Consider the following 20333-nt stretch of genomic DNA (forward strand, 5'->3'; position numbering starts at 1 on the left):
AATTATTGCAATTAAATATTATAATTGGTTCACAGGCCTTAACAGAAGGCTTAAGTAGTTATTTTGCCAATAAAGAGAACATGCACTGACAAATACTGTATTATTGTACAGTATATTGTTATATCCTCCTGAGACCCATCAATTCATTTTCGTCCTCTATGGAGGACATGATTTTCAGCCCTTTAATTTAAACATCACATTTGCAACCCATTACACAAATGAGGTGTGAAAATTTTGACAGGTGGGCGGGACTTCCGGTGGCTGGGACATCCTAGGGCGGGACTTCCGGTGGCTGGGGCTTCCTGTGACGTAACCGGATATCATCATTAATTGGATTTTGTCATTAGCCGGATATCATCATTAATCGGATGTTGTCATTAACCGGAAGTTGTCATTACAAGGAAGTGAATCTTTCTAATTGTATGTTTTTAGATGTTTTTTTTTACATCTAAAAACAAAACATGTAGTTTCTCCACTTTAAAAGGTCACTCAATTTAATGCAGGCACATCACACGAAATTCTGATAAGAAGAGAGAACCTGACAGATTGTAAATTCATTTTGTTTTAACACAGGGGGTTATTTAGATGCTATTTAGAAAAGAAGGATGAATTGGCTTCTGTTGTAGAGATGATCTAAAACGGAGAAACCAATGAACTGAAAAAAAAAAAAATTTATGAGTGCTCAGCATCCTGTTTCCAAATTAGAAATGGATTCTACAGCTAAAAGACTTTGTTTGGAATCATGAGAGACTCCATTTGGTAAAATGGATGATAATTTTACTTACCTTAAGCTTTTCTTTTTTTCATCTTAGAGATCTTGATGATTTAGAGAAAACAGTTTTCTCCTCATTCCACGTGGGAGCCAGAGGTTGTAACCAGTATGTCTATGTAAAACGTGCCCAAGGGGCGTGACTAAGCGCGCTGAAGGTGGAGCAGTCAGTCATCCCTGGTTCTATTGAGAGATACAGCGCAATCTTTACTGGGAGATCGGCTTCAAATCTGGTAGCTAAAAGTTTATTTTTAACCAGTTACACTGAAATATTTTTAGAACACTTGTAAGGAGAAGCTGAAAAACAAATGTCGGAAAATATTTCAGGAAACGAAGAAGGTGAACATTCTGCTTCTATCGAAAGATACAACGCAATCTTCAGTAGTAAGTATTCATCTTTAAGAATTCTTTAAGTGCTTGTGAATGCTCGTTGGATAATAATATTGATTAACTTATATTCTTTAGAACTCACGAGTGATGAGCTGGATGGTATCGTTTTTACACAGTCTGACTATGGTAATTATTAACTGCAACAACAACATCTGGTTTAGTCAACTGGTGAATGCTATTTTGTGATTTAAAAAATAAATGAGATAAATTCTACTTACAGATTTAACAAGAGAAGTCAGCGTTTGTAACCGTCTGCCTCCGAAAAAATCAAAGTTGAGACGGAAACTTGTCTTTAAAAAAGACAATCCGATCCCAGCTAAACATGAAATAGAGGGCGAAGCCATTCATGCACCACAGTCCCCTGACCCTGCGCCGGAAAAATTAACAGCTCCGGAAGAGGAGAGTAAGTAAAAAAAAAATATATATATACAGGTCCTTCTCAAAAAATTAGCATATTGTGATAAAGTTCATTATTTTCCATAATGTCATGATGAAAATTTAACATTCATATATTTTAGATTCATTGTACACTAACTGAAATATTTCAGGTCTTTCATTGTCTTAATACGGATGATTTTGGCATACAGCTCATGAAAACCCAAAATTCCTATCTCACAAAATTAGCATATCATTAAAAGGGTCTCTAAACGAGCTATGAACCTAATCATCTGAATCAACGAGTTAACTCTAAACACCTGCAAAAGATTCCTGAGGCCTTTAAAACTCCCAGCCTGGTTCATCACTCAAAACCCCAATCATGGGTAAGACTGCCGACCTGACTGCTGTCCAGAAGGCCCCTATTGACACCCTCAAGCAAGAGGGTAAGACACAGAAAGAAATTTCTGAACAAATAGGCTGTTCCCAGAGTGCTGTATCAAGGCACCTCAGTGGGAAGTCTGTGGGAAGGAAAAAGTGTGGCAGAAAACGCTGCACAACAAGAAGAGGTGACCGGACCCTGAGGAAGATTGTGGAGAAGGGCCGATTCCAGACCTTGGGGGACCTGCGGAAGCAGTGGACTGAGTCTGGAGTAGAAACATCCAGAGCCACCGTGCACAGGCGTGTGCAGGAAATGGGCTACAGGTGCCGCATTCCCCAGTCCTGGGCTACAGAGAAGCAGCACTGGACTGTTGCTCAGAGGTCCAAAGTACTTTTTTCGGATGAAAGCAAATTCTGCATGTCATTCGGAAATCAAGGTGCCAGAGTCTGGAGGAAGACTGGGGAGAAGGAAATGCCAAAATGCCAGAAGTCCAGTGTCAAGTACCCACAGTCAGTGATGGTCTGGGGTGCCATGTCAGCTGCTGGTGTTGGTCCACTGTGTTTTATCAAGGGCAGGGTCAATGCAGCTAGCTATCAGGAGATTTTGGAGCACTTCATGCTTCCATCTGCTGAAAAGCTTTATGGAGATGAATATTTCATTTTTCAGCACGACCTGGCACCTGCTCACAGTGCCAAAACCACTGGTAAATGGTTTACTGACCATGGTATCACTGTGCTCAATTGGCCTGCCAACTCTCCTGACCTGAACCCAATAGAGAATCTGTGGGATATTGTGAAGAGAACGTTGAGAGACTCAAGACCCAACACTCTGGATGAGCTAAAGGCCGCTATCGAAGCATCCTGGGCCTCCATAAGACCTCAGTGCCACAGGCTGATTGCCTCCATGCCACGCCGCATTGAAGCAGTCATTTCGGCAAAAGGATTCCCGACCAAGTATTGAGTGCATAACTGTACATGATTATTTGAAGGTTGACATTTTTTTGTATTAAAAACACTTTTCTTTTATTGGTCGGATGAAATATGCTAATTTTGTGAGATAGGAATTTTGGGTTTTCATGAGCTGTATGCCAAAATCATCCATATTAAGACAATAAAAGACCTGAAATATTTCAGTTAGTGTGCAATGAATCTAAAATATATGAATGTCAAATTTTCATCATTACATATATAGAAAATAATGAACTTTATCACAATATGCTAATTTTTTGAGAAGGACCTGTATATAAAATATATATATATATATATATATATATATATATATTTCTAAGCATATGTTTTCACAAGTCTATGCGATATTGCAGACTTGTTTTAACCCCTGATAAAATATTTTACAGATATATCGAATGATTTAATCCAGAACCCAAGCCTGGATAACATTCAGCAGAACTGTAGCAGTTCAGTGCAGGAAGAGTTGGAACCGTCCGGAACCATTCAAATACCCCGTGTATTTGTTATATAAGTTATAGTTATATTCAAATCTTCACAGAAACAAGATTTTTTTTTTTCAAAAGACCTGCATTGTAAGGTAACTTTATTTTGTTTCACAGAATATCTTAAATTGAGGAAAGGACGGCGACTCTGTGCTCTTTATACTAGGGCAAGGCTTGTTAAAGGTTTATTGAATGGTAAGTTTAATTCTTCTTATACTCATTTACCTACTGAATTAATTTGCGGTGGCGCAGTTGGTAGCACTGTTGCCTTGCAGCAAGAAGATCCTGGGTTCAATTCCCAACCGGGGGTCTTTCTGCATAGAGTTTGCATGTTCTCCCTGTGCATGCGTGGGTTCTCACCGGGTACTCCGGCTTCCTCCCACAGTCCAAAGACATGCCTGTTAGGTTAATTGATCTCTCTAAATTGCCCTTAGGTGTATGAATGAGTGTGTGCATGGTTGTTTGTGTGTTGCCCTGCGATGGACTGGCGACCTGTCCAGGGTGTACCCCGCCTCTCGCCCATAGACTGCTGGAGATAGGCACCAGCTCCCCCGCGACCCACTATGGAATAAGCGGTAGAAAATGACTGACTGACTGATTTCATTAATTTATTTTTTTCTTTATCTTTCCAGAGGCAACGTTGATGGTGGAGCAGATTTCATCGAGACCTGGACAGCAACAGCGCAGACAGAGAGTTCCCCTATCCTTACGTGACCGTTGTAATAAAGCATCATGTTTAACGCTTCTGGCAGCATGTCAGACATTGTTACTGAAACATTGCGCTGATATCAAGGTAATTTAAACTGATCCCTGGGTCTTCTTCTTCTTCTTCTGATGTTAATATGGAAAGCCAGATCACACATCCGCTGAATGAGATAAGGAATGTTGTTGCTCATCTTAATGAAATTCCTGTTAATGCTGATGTAGCAGATAACATCGGGTTAAATGCATTTCCTGCTAACAGTGAAAATGTAATAAATCAAAATCTGTACGGTGACTTTTTAAGCTCATTAGAACAGGCTGTTGACGATTTAAATAGAACACCATCTCCAACCAGCATTCAGCAAAATGAATCAGCTGACTTACAAATTCCTTCAACGTCACACGCCGCAGATCATACTGGGCAGCATGGCGGCAATTTAAATCCAGAGGTTGCAGTCAACCCTGATCAGATTGAGGGAGATCCTCCTGCGACTGTTGAACGTGAACGTTTTAATAACATTGAAATAAGGAGACCTTTTACCACTCCGCCTCCCTGCCCTGGTCATGTTCCTGATCTTGCTACAATCTATATAAACATCATGCATATTCTCACTGAATTAGCCGATACTGCAAGATCGTTAGCCAGACGTAACGATGTTGTGCAGCTAGAATTAGTCGGGGAAAATCTGAACCGTAACGTCACGTTTACCATTAACGATGATGGGAATATGATTCTGCCTGCTTTTGAGAATTTTCTGGATGAGTTAGTACAGTCCAACGCTGAAATGCCTGCAGATAATAACCTGGAATTTGTTCTACAGGTAGTTAATGACCCTGCAGGAGGGCAAAACGTAAGGTTAAAGGAACGTTAGACTGTGAACTGATTAATAAGAAAAAGCGTCACCTGTATATTGTAGATAATTCCGGTAATCAGTTATGGTTTGCCATAAGTCTTGCACACGTCTCTGACTCTAACCTTACTGATAATCAGACTTTAGAGCTGGGGAGGGAGTGGCAACACTGGGCTGGTTTAGATGATCAGACAGCAGTAACTTTCAGCGACATTGGTAAATTTGAAAACATTCTAAAGAGAAAAATTGTAGTGTTTCACAGAACCGTTACAGACTCTGCAGCTCTGTGTAAATTTGAGACCAGTTTCCCTGATCGATCAAACCCTCTCTTTCTGCTGTTATTTCAAGGTCACTACTATGGGATAAAAAATCTCAAGGGTTTTATAGGATCTAGATACATCTGTGCATATTGTTACGGGAGCTATGAAAAGCCAGACACACACCATTGTGAAGGCTATTGTCCGGTGTGTCACTCATACCAGTGTATGCATGAAATTAACGAACCTGTCGCCTGTGCAGGTTGTCACAGAATCTGTCGTAACTCTTCTTGTTTCAGTAGACACAGGGAACCCCGCAAAAGACCTACTGCTGACAGGCCCATGAGTGACTGTGAGTTGGTAAAACTGTGCAAGGTGTGCAAAAGGATATACATTATTCCAATCAGCAAGCAGGATAAACCACACGTGTGTAATGTAAAATGCCGTATTTGTGGTGAGAATATACCTCCTGATTTAGATGTGACGTGCGATGGTCATCTGTGTTACATTCAAACCGCCCAAGCCTGTAATCAGTTAGATGATAAACTGGTTTTTTATGATTTTGATTGCTTCATCGACGAGAACGGTGTGCACATCCCCTATCTGGTCTGTGTGAAAACGCTGAAAGGTGAGGAATGGCATGCTTATGGATTGAATTGCACCCAAAAATTACTTCTCCATTTCAGGAGACCGATGTACAGAGGCTTTACCTTAATAGCTCATAACGCACGTGGGTATGATAGCTACCTGATTATCACAGCTATGCTGCAGTTAGGCATTAAACCTCATCTCATCATGCAGGGAAGTAAAGTTCTCTGTTTAACCGACCCTGATTACAGGTTAAAATTCATTGATAGCCTGTCCTTCATGTGTATGAAGCTTAGCGCGATGCCGAAAGCATTAGGTTTTAGTGATCAGACCAAAGGTTTTTTCCCCCACCTATTCTCGTCTGAGCAACATCTCCAGTATGTGGGGTCTTTTCCTCCTTCATCCTCCTACGCTGTAGAACGCATGAGCCTTCAAGAACAACAGGCGTTTAACAGCTGGTACAGAGAAGCGAGCAAAGAGGTCTTTGACTTTGAGAAGGAAGCTCTTCGTTATTGTAAAAATGATGTGGACATTCTTTATCAAGGTTGTGTTAAATTCAGGGATGAGTTCTTTAAGGAGACAAGTGTGGATCCGCTTAAATGCGTCACGATAGCCTCAGCCTGCATGAAGGTTTTTGTAACCAATTTCCTTCCTCCTAAAACCTTGGCCATCCCCTCACCTCTGGACTACAGGCGTAGTAGTAAGACGTTTTCCAGCACGTCCATTCAATGGCTTGGCTGGATTTCAGACAGCAGAAAAATTGACATCGAACGTGCATTAAACATGGGGGAAAAGAAAATTGGTCCATATTCTGTGGATGGGTATGCAGAGATTAACGGTGTCAAAGTTGCGTTTGAATTTTACGGCTGTTTTTTCCACGGCTGTAAAAAGTGTTACATGCCTCATGACAAGTGTCCTTTGAGAAGGGTTGCATTTGAACAGTTTTACGCAGCCACTGTTGAGAGAAGCAAGGTGCTCCAAACTGTGTACGGTCTTCGTCTCGAGGTTATCTGGGAGCATGAGTGGACTGAAATGAAAAAATCAGACCCAGGGGTGATCAGCTTTCTTGAGAAAGTTAATGCACCCGAACCGCTATCACCCCGAGATGCTCTGTATGGTGGACGCACATGTCCTATGAGGTTGAGGTACACAGCGGGGGCAGGTGAAACTGTACACTATGTAGATTACACATCTACATAGTAGATGCTATGTAGAGCTAGCATTTATGTAAATGCTAGCTGCGTCTTTCCCCTCGGGCACCCCACCATCATTTACAAAGATTTTGATGACCCCAGCAGCTACTTCGGAATAATCAGAGCTGTGGTCTACCCACCACGAGGGCTCTTTTTCCCTGTTTTGCCTTACAGAACATCCCAAGGTAAACTGGTGTTTACTCTCTGCCGCACATGTGCTGAAATAAATAACCAGTCAGGTCCCTGCAGGCATAATGATGAGGACAGAGCTCTGACGGGTGTGTGGGTGAGTGTAGAGGTTTGTAAAGCGTTACAGTGTGGTTATAGCCTAGCTAAAATCACTGAAGTTTGGCATTTTGAGAAGACCAGCGACACAATCTTTCAAGGTTACATTCACTGCTTTTTAAAGGGTAAGCAGGAGGCTTCAGGCTACCCATCTGAAGCGGTGGATGAGGAGAGCAGGTCAAAGTATGTCGCAGACTACAAACTTCACCAGGGTATCCAATTAGACGCAGGCAAAATCGAGGTGAACCCTGCCAAAAGACAGGTAGCGAAACTATGCTTAAACAGCTTTTGGGGAAAGTTTGCGCAGCGAAGTGATCTGTCTCAGACCACAGTCATCACTAACCCTGATGAGTTTTTCAGCTTCATGTTCTCGAGTAAATACAGGGTTAACTACTTCCATTTCTTCAACCCTGAAATGTGTGTAGTGCAGTGGAACTACAGCAAACGTGTCATCTCCCCCCCAAGCAAGGTAAACAATGTCTTTATTGCAGCATTCACCACCGCTTATGTACGTTTAAAACTTCTCAGCAGCATGGAACAATTGCAGGACAGATTGATTTATATTGACACAGACAGTTTGATATATGTGACAAAAAGTGGTGAAACTCCTCTGGAGTTGGGGAATTATATGGGTGATCTTACTGACGAGCTCACAGGAGACAGCATTTCGGAGTTTGCATCAACAGGACCCAAGAGTTATGCATATCAAACCAAAAACCAGAAAAAGCTAGTGATACGTGCTAAGGGTATCACTCAGACGCATGAATGCAGCGAGAGGGTCAATTTGGACAGCATCAAAGGGCTGGTCCAGCGCTACTTACAGGGGTCAACTGAGGGTGTCATTGAAATCCCTCAGCACACGATCAGGAGGGATAAAAAGAGATTCCTCTTAAGAAATGCTGCATTTGTTAAAAGGTTTCGGTTGGTGTATGACAAGAGATGCCTTTTTTCTGACGGGACAACGGACAACTCTGCCTTTCGGTTATTAGAGCATAAGAAGAAGAAGAAGAAAGATAAAATAAAAATGTTGCAATCTGCCAATTTACAGGAGGTTGATTTTGATCCTAGATTTAGAGCCCCTTTCTCATGTATGATTATAGGACCCAGTGGTTGTGGAAAAACCTTTTTTGTAAAAAGTGTTTTGCAGAACTGTAACCATGTCATGGATGTTGTTCCAGAAAATATTGTGTGGATTTACACTTCTTTTCAACCCATGTATGCTGAATTGCAGAAGATGAATAAAAATATTAAATTTGTGGAAGGATTGCCTCATTCTTTTGAAGATGAAAACCTGTTTCCTCCTGATCAGAATCATCTGATTATTCTAGACGATGTTATCGCTCAAGCCTCAGATGATGAAAACGTGATGAAGGTCTTTACCCAGTTTCGTCACCATCGTAATATGAGTGTTATGATGTTGACTCAGAATGTTTTTCATCAAGGAAAGTTCAGTTGCACTATTAGTTTGAACTGTAATTATATGGTGTTGTTTAAGAACCCGAGAGATAAACTCCAGCTGAATATACTGGCCCGTCAAATGTTTCCATCTCAAAAGGGTCTCTTCTTGGAGAGTTTTGAAGATGCGACGAGAGAAGCTCATGGATATTTAATCATCGATTTTACGCCTACCTGCCCAGAACATTTCAGATTGAGAACAGGCATACTTCCTCACCAGTGGCCTGCTGTGTATGTGCCCAGAACAAAGTAAGTCATCATGTCTGCACGTATAAAAAGGAATGTCCCATTATTCAGAGCCTTGTTTGAGGCCACCCCGCAGAAGCGCAAAGATATTCTTGCACACTGCTCTCCCGACTTTCTTCAGGCTCTGCGCGAGATTGCACTGAATATCCTAAAAGGTAACATTAAACTATCTCCATCTCAACACCGGAAATTGAAGAAGCAAAGAAAAATCATCACGTGATAAAAAAAACGGAATAAAAACTAAACAGCTGGCTCTCAAAAGGCAACGAGGTGGTTTTATTCTCCCCATCTTAACGGCACTTTTCCAGAGGTATCTGACTCTACTTAAGCAAGGTGTGAAAGAAGAACAGCGGGTAAGTTTAACGCTGCAGCGTGACACAGAGGTTCCTGAACATGAGCGGTCCCAAGAAAAACAAGGCCCAGGGCAGGACGAGGTCCCTAAGGATCAGGTTGTTACGGATGTACTGAAAAGCCTACCGAAGCATAACCGTAAAAATGCTGAGTACATTTTGATGAAATTATCCGAAAGAAGTGAGAGTTGGACTTCGCGAGGTGAATTTGTATATAAAGGGAATGTTGTAAAGGGGTCCCACATGATTGACTTGTTGGAAAATCTCATCCTTCCGTTTAAAAAATCTGGAGCATGGCTACCCCAAGGGTGGTCAGACTTTCTACACATCTTGTCAGAGGTAAACATCCCCATATCTTCAGTCATTAACCCTTATGCTCGTGAAGAATATAGACAGTTCAAAACAGGGGGTACATCTATTGAAAATGGGGGTACACCCCCCAGCGTTAAGCAGAGAAGAACAAGAAGAAGAAGGCAGATAACTCATTCTCCCCATTGGTCGAGATCCGAGCTGGAAGATCCAAAAAATGCTGATGGGAAGTCAAAAAAGTCTCTTCGTAAGACGACACTACCACCCCGATGGATTACATTTTCACCATAAACCATTATAAGAAAATGAAACATGTAGCCTATTTCTTTTATTCAATAAAATATTTATTATATTATATTTTCAAGTCTAGCTTCGTTCTCTACTTCACACACTAACAAATGATGTCATTACACAAATATTATATCATAAGAAAAAACAAACAATGGAAAAAAGAAAAAGAAAAGACAATTTAAATTCCATAACAATCCATAAATATCTCCAAAGAGCATGTTCCGTGAGTATAAAATGTACAACTTTGATTAATGACACATTTCTGATATTTTTTCACAAAGTTAGATACCGTTAAATCATTCTTAATCACATCTCCGGTGTATTTTGACAACACTTGCTGCAGTGATAATCCGCACGCTCTATGACATAGATAAAAAATGCAATGGTGACCGCACACAGTGGACATAGTGTTTTGAAGCTGATTATTATGATACAATATTTTTGAGGATCTGTCTTCTAAAAATGTTACGATGCTTGATGGGTAGAACTCGAAATCCTGAGAGAATCCATAAGAGTCAAAAAAGCTGGATTGACCATTCTCATCCAAAGTCAGAGCTAACCAGTGTTCTCCCGGCATGTGTGAAGGATGTGTGTTCACAATAAAGTAGGCCGGCCCTGGGAATTTGTCAGCTAGCAGCGGGAGCTGGTCGCACGGCCACACACCGCAAAACAAATCTCCCAGCAGATGATGCAGTATGTTCTCAATTTCATGATTATTCATGCCTGATTAGATTAATAATAATCCACCAGCACACGCCTCTTTGAATCAATCTCTAAAATAGAGTCATAACAAGCGTAGATGATCAGCGTGGTGGTATGAGGCAACGAGTTTCTGAAGCGCATTTCCAGTCTTAAATTCCCACTGGAAACTGGAGATAGAGCATCTGTGTCCTCGCCCGGGTTAAGATTAAATGTGAATAGAGAGTATCCTTGATTAAATTCCTGATGTGTTATACTCAGCGGAAGATCTTTTAGATGTCGTCCTGTAGCCGTAAACAGGTTGTAATACTCTCTCACTGAACTACCTTGGTTAAAATTGGGCTGGAAGGCCTTAGCTGGAATTTGTCTGCCATCCTTACACAAAGCTAAATATTCCATATCAAAATGATTAAAGTCAAATGGATTGAGATTGCGTGTTCCTGTAAAAGCGTCATGATCCAGTAATGCAATCACCACATACTTGGGAAAGACGCCTAAGAAAAGATTCTCTTGGTTGCATACCCTTGAATTTTCAGGGATGGAATATGTTTTTACATTCACACGTGAAAGTGGATACAGAGCATTTGCTTTCATTAAAGCTGTAGTGTGACCCAGTCGTACAGCTGGAGAGACAGTAACTTTTTTGATAAAAAGAGATGCTCCTAATATCCTGAGTTTGAAAGTAGAGTCTCTTGCGGCCATGAGACAAAAGGCATCGTTGGCTCTTGTAAGTTTAATTTTGAGGTCAACAGAGTTTAAAAGAAGTCTTTCACAGAAAAATATGTCTGCATGCAGGGGGCCTAGGAGATGTACCTCCCTGGAATTTTCCGTAAAGCCTGCTCTGCTGTTAAGACCTTGGTTAGGGCCGTTAGTTGTAACAATAGAGTTCAGAGCCGCTGCAGTGTCTTTATTAAAAAGACCAGAGCTAAACTGGCTTTTTAAAGAATCCTCAGAAAAGTTTAACAATGTCTCAATCATGGCTCTATACGGATGTGTAGCGCTGGATTGTGAAATCAATCGATCTCCGAGAGTGACGTCACACTGACTGAAGATGGTGTTTAACGGGTAGTTGATGAGCCCTACAGGTGCATCATCCGGCAGGTTTGTTCCATCCTCGTTAGTAATTTTCACTCTGAGATGCAACAGTGTATCGTTGAGATCTAGATACTTTTCTCCATCTCCCGGAATGAAAAACTCGATCGGGCCTCCATCGGTGATTGCTGATAAAGGCTGGATCTCGGTGTAAATTTTATCTTCAATCGATAGCTGCGTCATTGGGGCAGAAAATAAGTCCAACTCTGCCAGCGTGCACTCTGATGATTTGTTATGTAAAAGAGCCATTATTTAAATATATCAAAACATGCGGATGACTTCCTTCCTCTTCGTTTGTCAGCTCCAACTGATCTCCTTTTTCGCGTTTGTCGTTGTTTTTTAACTGTCACGATCACCAGGGGGTCTTGTTCTGGGTCTTTTGGATAAAACCATAATTCCTGAACCTTCTTGACCTTCGGTGCGTGTAGAACCACTCATTTTACTCACGGCTCTACCGATGACATCCGAAGCGATATTTGATGCAGCCGTTTTAAGATGGGGTTTTGCAATAGCAAATCCTTTTTTAACCAGAGAGGATACGAAGCGGAATAATTTTGAAAATAATGATCCGATTCCGCGTCCATACATGACCGGGGCCCCAAATCAATATGTTGAGCTAAATTTACATGGAAACTCGAACTGGTATTATTTTTAAACACTTCCATGCTAGCATTAGAGGGAAGGGTAATGTAAAAACCGTCATCCTCTGCCTTGCTGTCCGTGATGCTGTATGAATCGTAAGGTTTTAGTACACACCTATTTTATACGTTTCGTAGTTCATCAAACTTGATCCAACTGTTGAATTTCTCAGGCCAATTTTTCCAGCGTACAAAAACCTGTTTGACACCCTTGACGGTGCGTTGATTTAATATTTTCTCCACTTGATACATCTTGTCCTTAAATATTTTTACTTTTTGAAGTTCCTCAGCGTAAAAAGAACCCTCAATAGGTTCTCCATCCAAATCTTTGAGTTTGTATACAGGAGGAGATCGGGGTATCCGCTCATACACTGTAAACACTTCATCCGTAAAACTCTGTTTGTATTTTTTGTCAAACACTCCACGTACCTTGGATATTCTGACAAGATCCCCCTGTTTAAACATTGTCACTGAGTCCCTGCAATATCTGTTGGAGGTAACATTGTACAGATTCTGAAACACTTGAAAGGCATTTTCTGAGGTCACTTCCATTGGGCTCATCTTAATGCTGGTGTGGTAGCTGTGGTTGTAGCTTCTAGTTAAATTTTGCAGGACGTCAATGTATCGCCGGGTGTTGTTAGCAGTAAAATATCTCCACATCCTTGTTTTTAACGTACGGTTAAACCTCTCAACCACAGAGGCTTTTACTTCACTTGCTGTGGCAGAATGTTCAATACCGTGCTTCTCCATTAGAAGCTTAAATTTCTTGTTAAAAAATTCTTTCCCTGCATCAGTCTGAAGTTTTTTTGGGACCTGACTTTCTTTAAAAACTGATTCAAAAGCCTTTAGCACCTCTGCAGCAGGTTTCCTCTTCAAAACATGTACATACGCCCTCTTTGAAAAGATGTCAATGACTGTTAATAAATAATTATAACCATCATTTTCCATGGCCAGAGCTTGCATGTCACAGAGATCAGCCTGGAACTGCCTCAATGGTCTGGTGACAAAAACTCTGTTTCTCGGGAACTTTATTCTTGCAGGTTTATGTAGAGTATAGGTATCTTCTCCCGATAAAAAATCTTTAACTTTTTCAACCGCTACCTTCTTCCCCGTTTCATCTTGTATAACCCTCCTCAACCTTTCTAAACCCCCTAAACTTCCAGGATTTGATGGGTTGTAATATACATTTTTCATGATCCTTCTTTCAGACATCCCAGTTTTATGCTCACTCTGACGACTACTTGTTAAATAATGAATAAAACAAACACCTGAGGGTATATTTATACTTCTTTTTTTATTTTATACCCGTATTTAATAGAGAAACAGAAAAAAAAAAAAACACATTCAGATAATAAAGATCAATTCAAACATATCAATCTTTAAAAAAAAAAAACCAAAACTGTTATATATGTATACCAGTAGAAAGCTGAGAGAGAACACAGAAAAGACAAAACAAGTCATCAATCATCTGAGATCGGATCGTAGCACTCTGAGACAGAGTTAAGCTGCTTGAGACAATCATTACCGCTCATCTTATCGTACATATCAGTGATTGCACTATGGAAGCCTTGTACCGATTTCAGTTCATATAAAACCGTCTCAGCAATCGTTTTCACTCTGAAGTCATCTGCTTGTATGCGTCGAAGTGTCAGAAGTTTCCGAATAGCAGGAAGGAGCTTGGGGTTTACGAGTCGTCGCACGATGCGTTGAAAGTTGACTTGGTAATACTCCTCCTCCAATATCTCCAGGCACTGATGCTGTCGTTGGCTCGGGTGGTTCGTAATGCACCCATAACAGGTTTCTTTGACATAGTTCAAACAGGTTATGTTGAATAAATGAAGTATTGCTGTTTTCACCGTATTGATGAGAGCGGTTGAGATCCAGCCGTCAATTTCATCAACCTGATTACTCTCCTCCTCCTCTGGTGAAGGCTGAGGGGCAGGTATCGGGTCTGGAGTTGGTGGGGAGGGTGAGTAGCTGATGGTTGCCTTGTCCTCCACGATCACCCTCTTGTCTTCAGGTTGGATATCTGTGTGTACAGACTCAGCCACGCATAGTGGTGAATAGAGGCCGGGTGAAGGCGGATGATACGATCTGAGGTTGTATCCTGTCAGTGTCCCTGAACTGAATAGGGACTCAAAGAGCTGCGACGATGAGGCGACTGGTGAGTAGAGGTCTGGAGAAGGTGGATGATATGGCCCGGTGTTGAAGCTTTTATCATCATGATCAGGAGAGAAGACGGTCTCTTCTTGCTGGCTGTAGAGGTCCCAGTATGGTGTTTTCCCGTACGCTACATACATTCTCAAGGTCTGCCGCCCGCCGTTATGAAGAAGAAGAGTCTGTGAGCTCGCAGTTAGACCCTGATATATAGCGCAGGAAGGTGGGAGGGTCCTCAAAAAGGGGAGTGGGTCCTCAAAAGAGGGTGGGTCCTCAAAAGAGGGTGGGCTTTAGATCCACAACAGGGAACGTCAGGATTCTTTTCACTGACATAACATCAATCCAGCAGCGTGAGTTTTCGAAAAGGTTGGAAAGACGCTGTCCAATTTCATTCATCTTCTCAACCCAAGCATCATACGGTAGAGCCAGCACAGTCTTGAATACACCACAGTTCTGATTGAATGCCTCCAACACAAACAGATCTGAGGGGGTCGTCTGGTTATTCTTGCGTTTGCTTGCCTGAAAAGACCAGCGGCCATTTGCTGTGGTTTTTGACCCCCACACTGCACTAAAGAGAGGTTCTCTCGCAGCTATTTCAACATCGGAAGGACACATTCTCATCCTTTTTGCTGGTCGAGGAGAGCTTTCATCTTCATCCTCCCTTTCGTACACTGAGACTGATTCAAGGTTATCATTAAGGTGTGGGATTGCCAGCCGTAACACAGCCCAGTCGTTGTGGGTGAGAGTACACAGAGCCAATGATCCATTAAATACCTCGTCTTGATCCAATTGATACAGGCAGAGCTCTCCTATTTCGTACATGAAAATATACCCCCAGCTACCGCTCAGTCCATATGGTTCCAAAGACCCCTCTTCCTGCAGAGTGTCGAACGGGGAGGCCTTTGTACCTTGCATAGGTAATATGTTGATTTCTTCGGGGCATCCATTTCACGGCGCGTATGCCTGTAGACGGTTACTGGGGTTTCACACAAAAGAGATGTACGTCTTAGCTGACCTGAGGCCTGTTTTTCATCCATTGTTGTTGGTGAAGTTGAATCATCATCTGCAGAGTATGTTACGATAGGAATTCCGATAGGTATCTCAGACGAGGAAATAGATGATGTAGATGGTTGTTCATCATCTTGGCACATCTTGCTTTTCTCCCCGGTTTGATGAAAAACTCTCTTAACTCTAACCATTGTTCAACAAGCGTTCTTTTCCAGCGAATGCTGCAGGTAAATTGTTGCGTTTTCCGCTAGTATTTAAAACAAACAATGAAGAACGCCCCTCTGTTTTTTAATTTGTTGATTCTAGATTCGCCCCCTAATGACAAAATCCTATTAGTTCTACTTTGTTCTACTTTCTTGAGACCTGACACAAGGAACGTATCAGAAATGGCGGAATCTTTATATATATATATATATAAATATACACACACCCCCAGGGTATTCAGGTACCCCAGAAATTACTGAATTTTCACTAACCCCGCTTTCTAAAACGGGGCCCAGGACTGCAAAACTGTTCACGAGGAGGGTTAGAAGAGGTCCAGTTTCTGAAACAAGGAATTGTACGGGTTTTTGCAGACTTTAGAGCAAAAATCACAGAAGATGAGAAAGAGGTTGTGTCTAACTACCAGGACCTGTACTCTCAGAGTTTTCATCTTTGTATACAAATTCTTAACATGACTCTTAGCTTCAAAGTGATTGAGCTCGCTGCTGAGAACGACTCTGGGTAGGAGACGACAGAGATTCCTATTTTAATGAGATGTGGTTGACCCCAATGCTAGGTGTGACACTGTTTTCTAAAAGCTGTGATTGGTTCTTGCAAAAAACAAACAAATAATCAAAAAACAAATGCGATCCCAGTAATCAAAGGACAGAAATTAACCAATGATAGAGTTTAGACTGGATTCAGAAATGTGTAAATAATGATGATTTTGCAAAATGAAATTATCACACAGCATCAACATGTTTGAATGTGGCTAATTTACATGCTCATTATTTTGAATTGCTTATTATTATGTTTACTTGCCATGCTGGTCGTTTTCATACTGCATCTATGTGATGTGGACGTCGGACCCTCATACCATCCTCGTGGAGTCAGTTTCTAACCGTTTGTGCAGACACATGCACATTTGTGGCCTGCTGGCGGTGATTTTGCAGGGTTCTGGCAGTGCTCCTCCTGTTCCTCCTTGCACAAAGGCGGAGGTAGCGATCCTGCTGCTGGGTTGTTGCCCTCCTACGGCCTCCTCCACGTCTCCTGGTGTACTGGCCTGTCTCCTGGTAGCGCCTCCAGGCTCTGGACACTACACTGACAGACACAGCAAACCTTCTTGCCACAGCTCGCATTGATGTGCCATCCTGGATGAGCTGCACTACCTGAGCCACTTGTGTGGGTTGTAGAGTCCATCTCATGCTACCACGAGTGTGAAAGCACCACCAACATTCAAAAGTGACCAAAACATCAGCCAGAAAGCATAGGTACTGAGAAGTGGTCTGTGGTCCCACCTGCAGAACCACTCCTTTATTGAGTGTGTCTTGCTAATCGCCAAAGATTTCCCCCTGTTGTCTTTTCCATTTGCACAACAGCATGTGAAATTGATTGTCAATCAGTGTTGCTTCCTAAGTGGACAGTTTGATTTCACAGAAGTTTGATTTACTTGGAGTTATATTGTGTTATTTAAGTGTTTTCCTATTTTTTTGAGCAGTGTATATATACAGTATATACACGCACACAACCAGTCAAACTTAATGGGTTTCTTTATTTTCATGACTATTTAAATTGTAGATTCTCACCAGAGACAACAAAACTGTGAATGTACACATGGAATTATGTAGTAAATAAACATTTTTATATTTTTGAGTTTTACAAAATAGCCACCGTTTGCTTTGATGAATACTTTGCTCTTTTGACATTCTCTCCATGAGCTTCATGAGGTTGTCACCTGAAATAGTTTTACAAAGAGTCTTGAAAGAACTTGTAATTCACGCTGGTGGTAATGACACCCGGTTATGTCAATCGGAGGTCACCAAAAGTTAGTGTTGCTTCGATGTGTAAGTTTGTCAAAACAATGTCAGACTCAGTAATTTTCTCTGGTCCCCTCCCTGATCTGACCAGTGACGACATGTTTAGCCGCATGCTGTCATTCAACCGCTGGCTGTCTAGGTGGTGTCCAGAAAACAACGTGGGCTACATCGATAACTGGCGAACATTTTGGGGAAAACCTGGTCTGATCCGGAAAGACAGCATCCATCCAACTTTGGATGGAGCTGCTCTTCTTTCAAGGAATCTGGCCAAATTTATTAGTTCTCCAAACCTCTGACAACCCAGGTTCAGACCAGGAAGCAGGGTCGTAGTTTAATACTCCTCTCTGCAGCTTCTGTACTGCTACCCACCCATTAATCTATTAAGACAGTGTCTTGCCCACGGCCAAAATTTAATGGATTAAGAAATAATCTAAAACGAGGAAATCAGGAAAATCTCATAAAAATAAACAGCTCAGACTAAAAAGAGAAATAAAACAATTAAATGTGGCTTACTGAACATAAGATCTCTCTCTTCAAATACTTTGCTAATCAGTGACCTGATTTGTGACAATCAGATTGATTTATTTTGCCTCACAGAAACCTGGCTGCAGCAAAGGATTATGTTGTTATAAATGAGTCAACCCCTACTAATTGTTTAAATTTTCACATTCCTCGAAATACTGGGCATCGACGAGGAGTAGCAATCATCTTTCAGTCCGATTTATTGATTAGTCCCAGACCAATCAATAGCTACAACTCCTTTGAATATTTAATCCTTAGTTTTCCTCATCCAAATTGCAAAGCACTAAAACCACTTCTGTTTGTTGTTTTGTACCATCCACCAGGCCCTTACTCTCAATTGTTAGATCAGTTTTCAGACCTTTTATCTGATTTAGTGTTAAATACAGATAAGGTTATTAAAGTGGGGGATTTTAACATTCATGTTGACACTGAAAGTGATAGCCTAAATATAGCCTTTAATGCTATCTTAGACTCAATTAGCTTTGCTCAAAACATTAACAAACCTACCCACCTTTGTCTTCATTCTCTGGACCTTGTGCTGACATATGGCATTGAGTGTAAAGACATAACAATATTTTCTCATAACCCTGTCCTGTCTGACCATTTTTTAATAACCTTTGAGTTTAATTTAACCGAGTACTCCACACCTGAAAGAAAATGTCATTATAGTAGGTCATTATCAGGCGATGCTGTAACAACCTTTAAAGAATCTGTTCCACTTTTGATTTCCTCATTATCACAGAAAAACACAGTGGAGGGCAATAATTTTGTTTCTGCCCCTTCACAAATTGATTCTCTTGTTCATAGTGTTACTTCATCATTGCGTGGTGCATTAGACAATGCAGCCCCCTTAAAAAAAAAGAAGGTAATTATTCATTGGAGGCTAGCTCCCTGGTTTAATTCAGAGCTGCGTACTTTAAAGCACGTTAGAAAATTTGAGAGAAAATGGCACAGTTGCTAAACTTACACAGAGTCATAGCTCTTTTGAGCCATCCATTCCCTTAGCTCTCAGCAGCCATGACTTTATGGGATTCTTCTTAAATAAAATTGATTCTATTAAAAAGAAAATCTTTGACATACTCTCGAAGAGGATTACTTCATCCTCAGCAAGTGAGACAACATTGGAAGTAACTGTAGAACCTGATCTGTGTTTGGACTGTTTTGATCCAGTGGAGCTTCCTGAGTTATCAGAAATATTAGCTTCATCTAAACCTTCAACTTGTATGTTTGACCCAATCCAAACCAAATTATTTAAGGAAGTGTTCCCTCTGATTACCAGCCCCATTTTAGATATGATTAATTTATCCTTAGTAAATGGATCAGAACCACAGGCTTTTAAGATAGCTGTAATTAAACCTTTACTTAAGAAACCTTCGCTTGATCGAGATGATTTAATAAATTACAGACCTATATCCAATCTTCCATTCTTATCTAAAATTCTTGAGAAAATAGTTGCTAATCAAATGTGTGAGCATTTACACAGCAATGACCTGTTTGAAGAGTTTCAGTCAGGTTTCAGAGCTCATCATAGCACTGAAACAGCTCTGCTGAAAGTCACTAATGATATTCTTATGGCCTCAGATAATGGACTTGTGTCTGTTCTGGTTCTGTTAGATCTCAGTGCTGCATTTGATCCAGTCAACCATAATATTCTCTTAGAAAGGCTGGAACATGCTGTAGGGATCAGGGAAACAGCACTAGGCTGGTTTAAATCTTATCTGTCTGACAGATTCCACTTTGTTCATGTAGATGATAAATCATCTTTAAACTCCAGGGTTAATTATGGAGTACCACAGGGTTCAGTACTTGGGCCAATTCTCTTTACTATATATATGCTTCCAATAGGCATAGGATACATTTTCACTGTTACGCTGATGACACTCAGCTTTACTTATCCATGAATCCTGATGAGCCCAAACACTTAGATAGACTACAAGCAGGTCTTGAAGACATAAAAACTTGGATGACTTTAAATTTTCTGCTTCTAAATTTAGACAAGACAGAAGTTGTCGTCTTTGGACCGGAGTCTTTAAAAAAGAAACTGCTTTGTCAATCACTTAACCTGGATGGCATTAAATTGACCCCCGATAATAAAGTAAAAAACCTTGGTGTTATTTTTGACCAGGACATGTCATTTAAATCCCATATTAAATAGGTTTCTAGGGTTTCCTTCTTTCATCTCCGGAACATTGCCAAAATTAGAAATATCCTATCTAGGAGTGACGCTGAAAAACTAGTCCATGCATTTGTTACTTCAAGGCTGGACTATTGTAATTCTTTACTATCCGGATGTCCACAAAATGCAG

The sequence above is a fragment of the Girardinichthys multiradiatus genome, chromosome 3 (assembly GCF_021462225.1).
Source record: "Girardinichthys multiradiatus isolate DD_20200921_A chromosome 3, DD_fGirMul_XY1, whole genome shotgun sequence".
Taxonomy (NCBI): Eukaryota; Metazoa; Chordata; class Actinopteri; order Cyprinodontiformes; family Goodeidae; genus Girardinichthys; species Girardinichthys multiradiatus.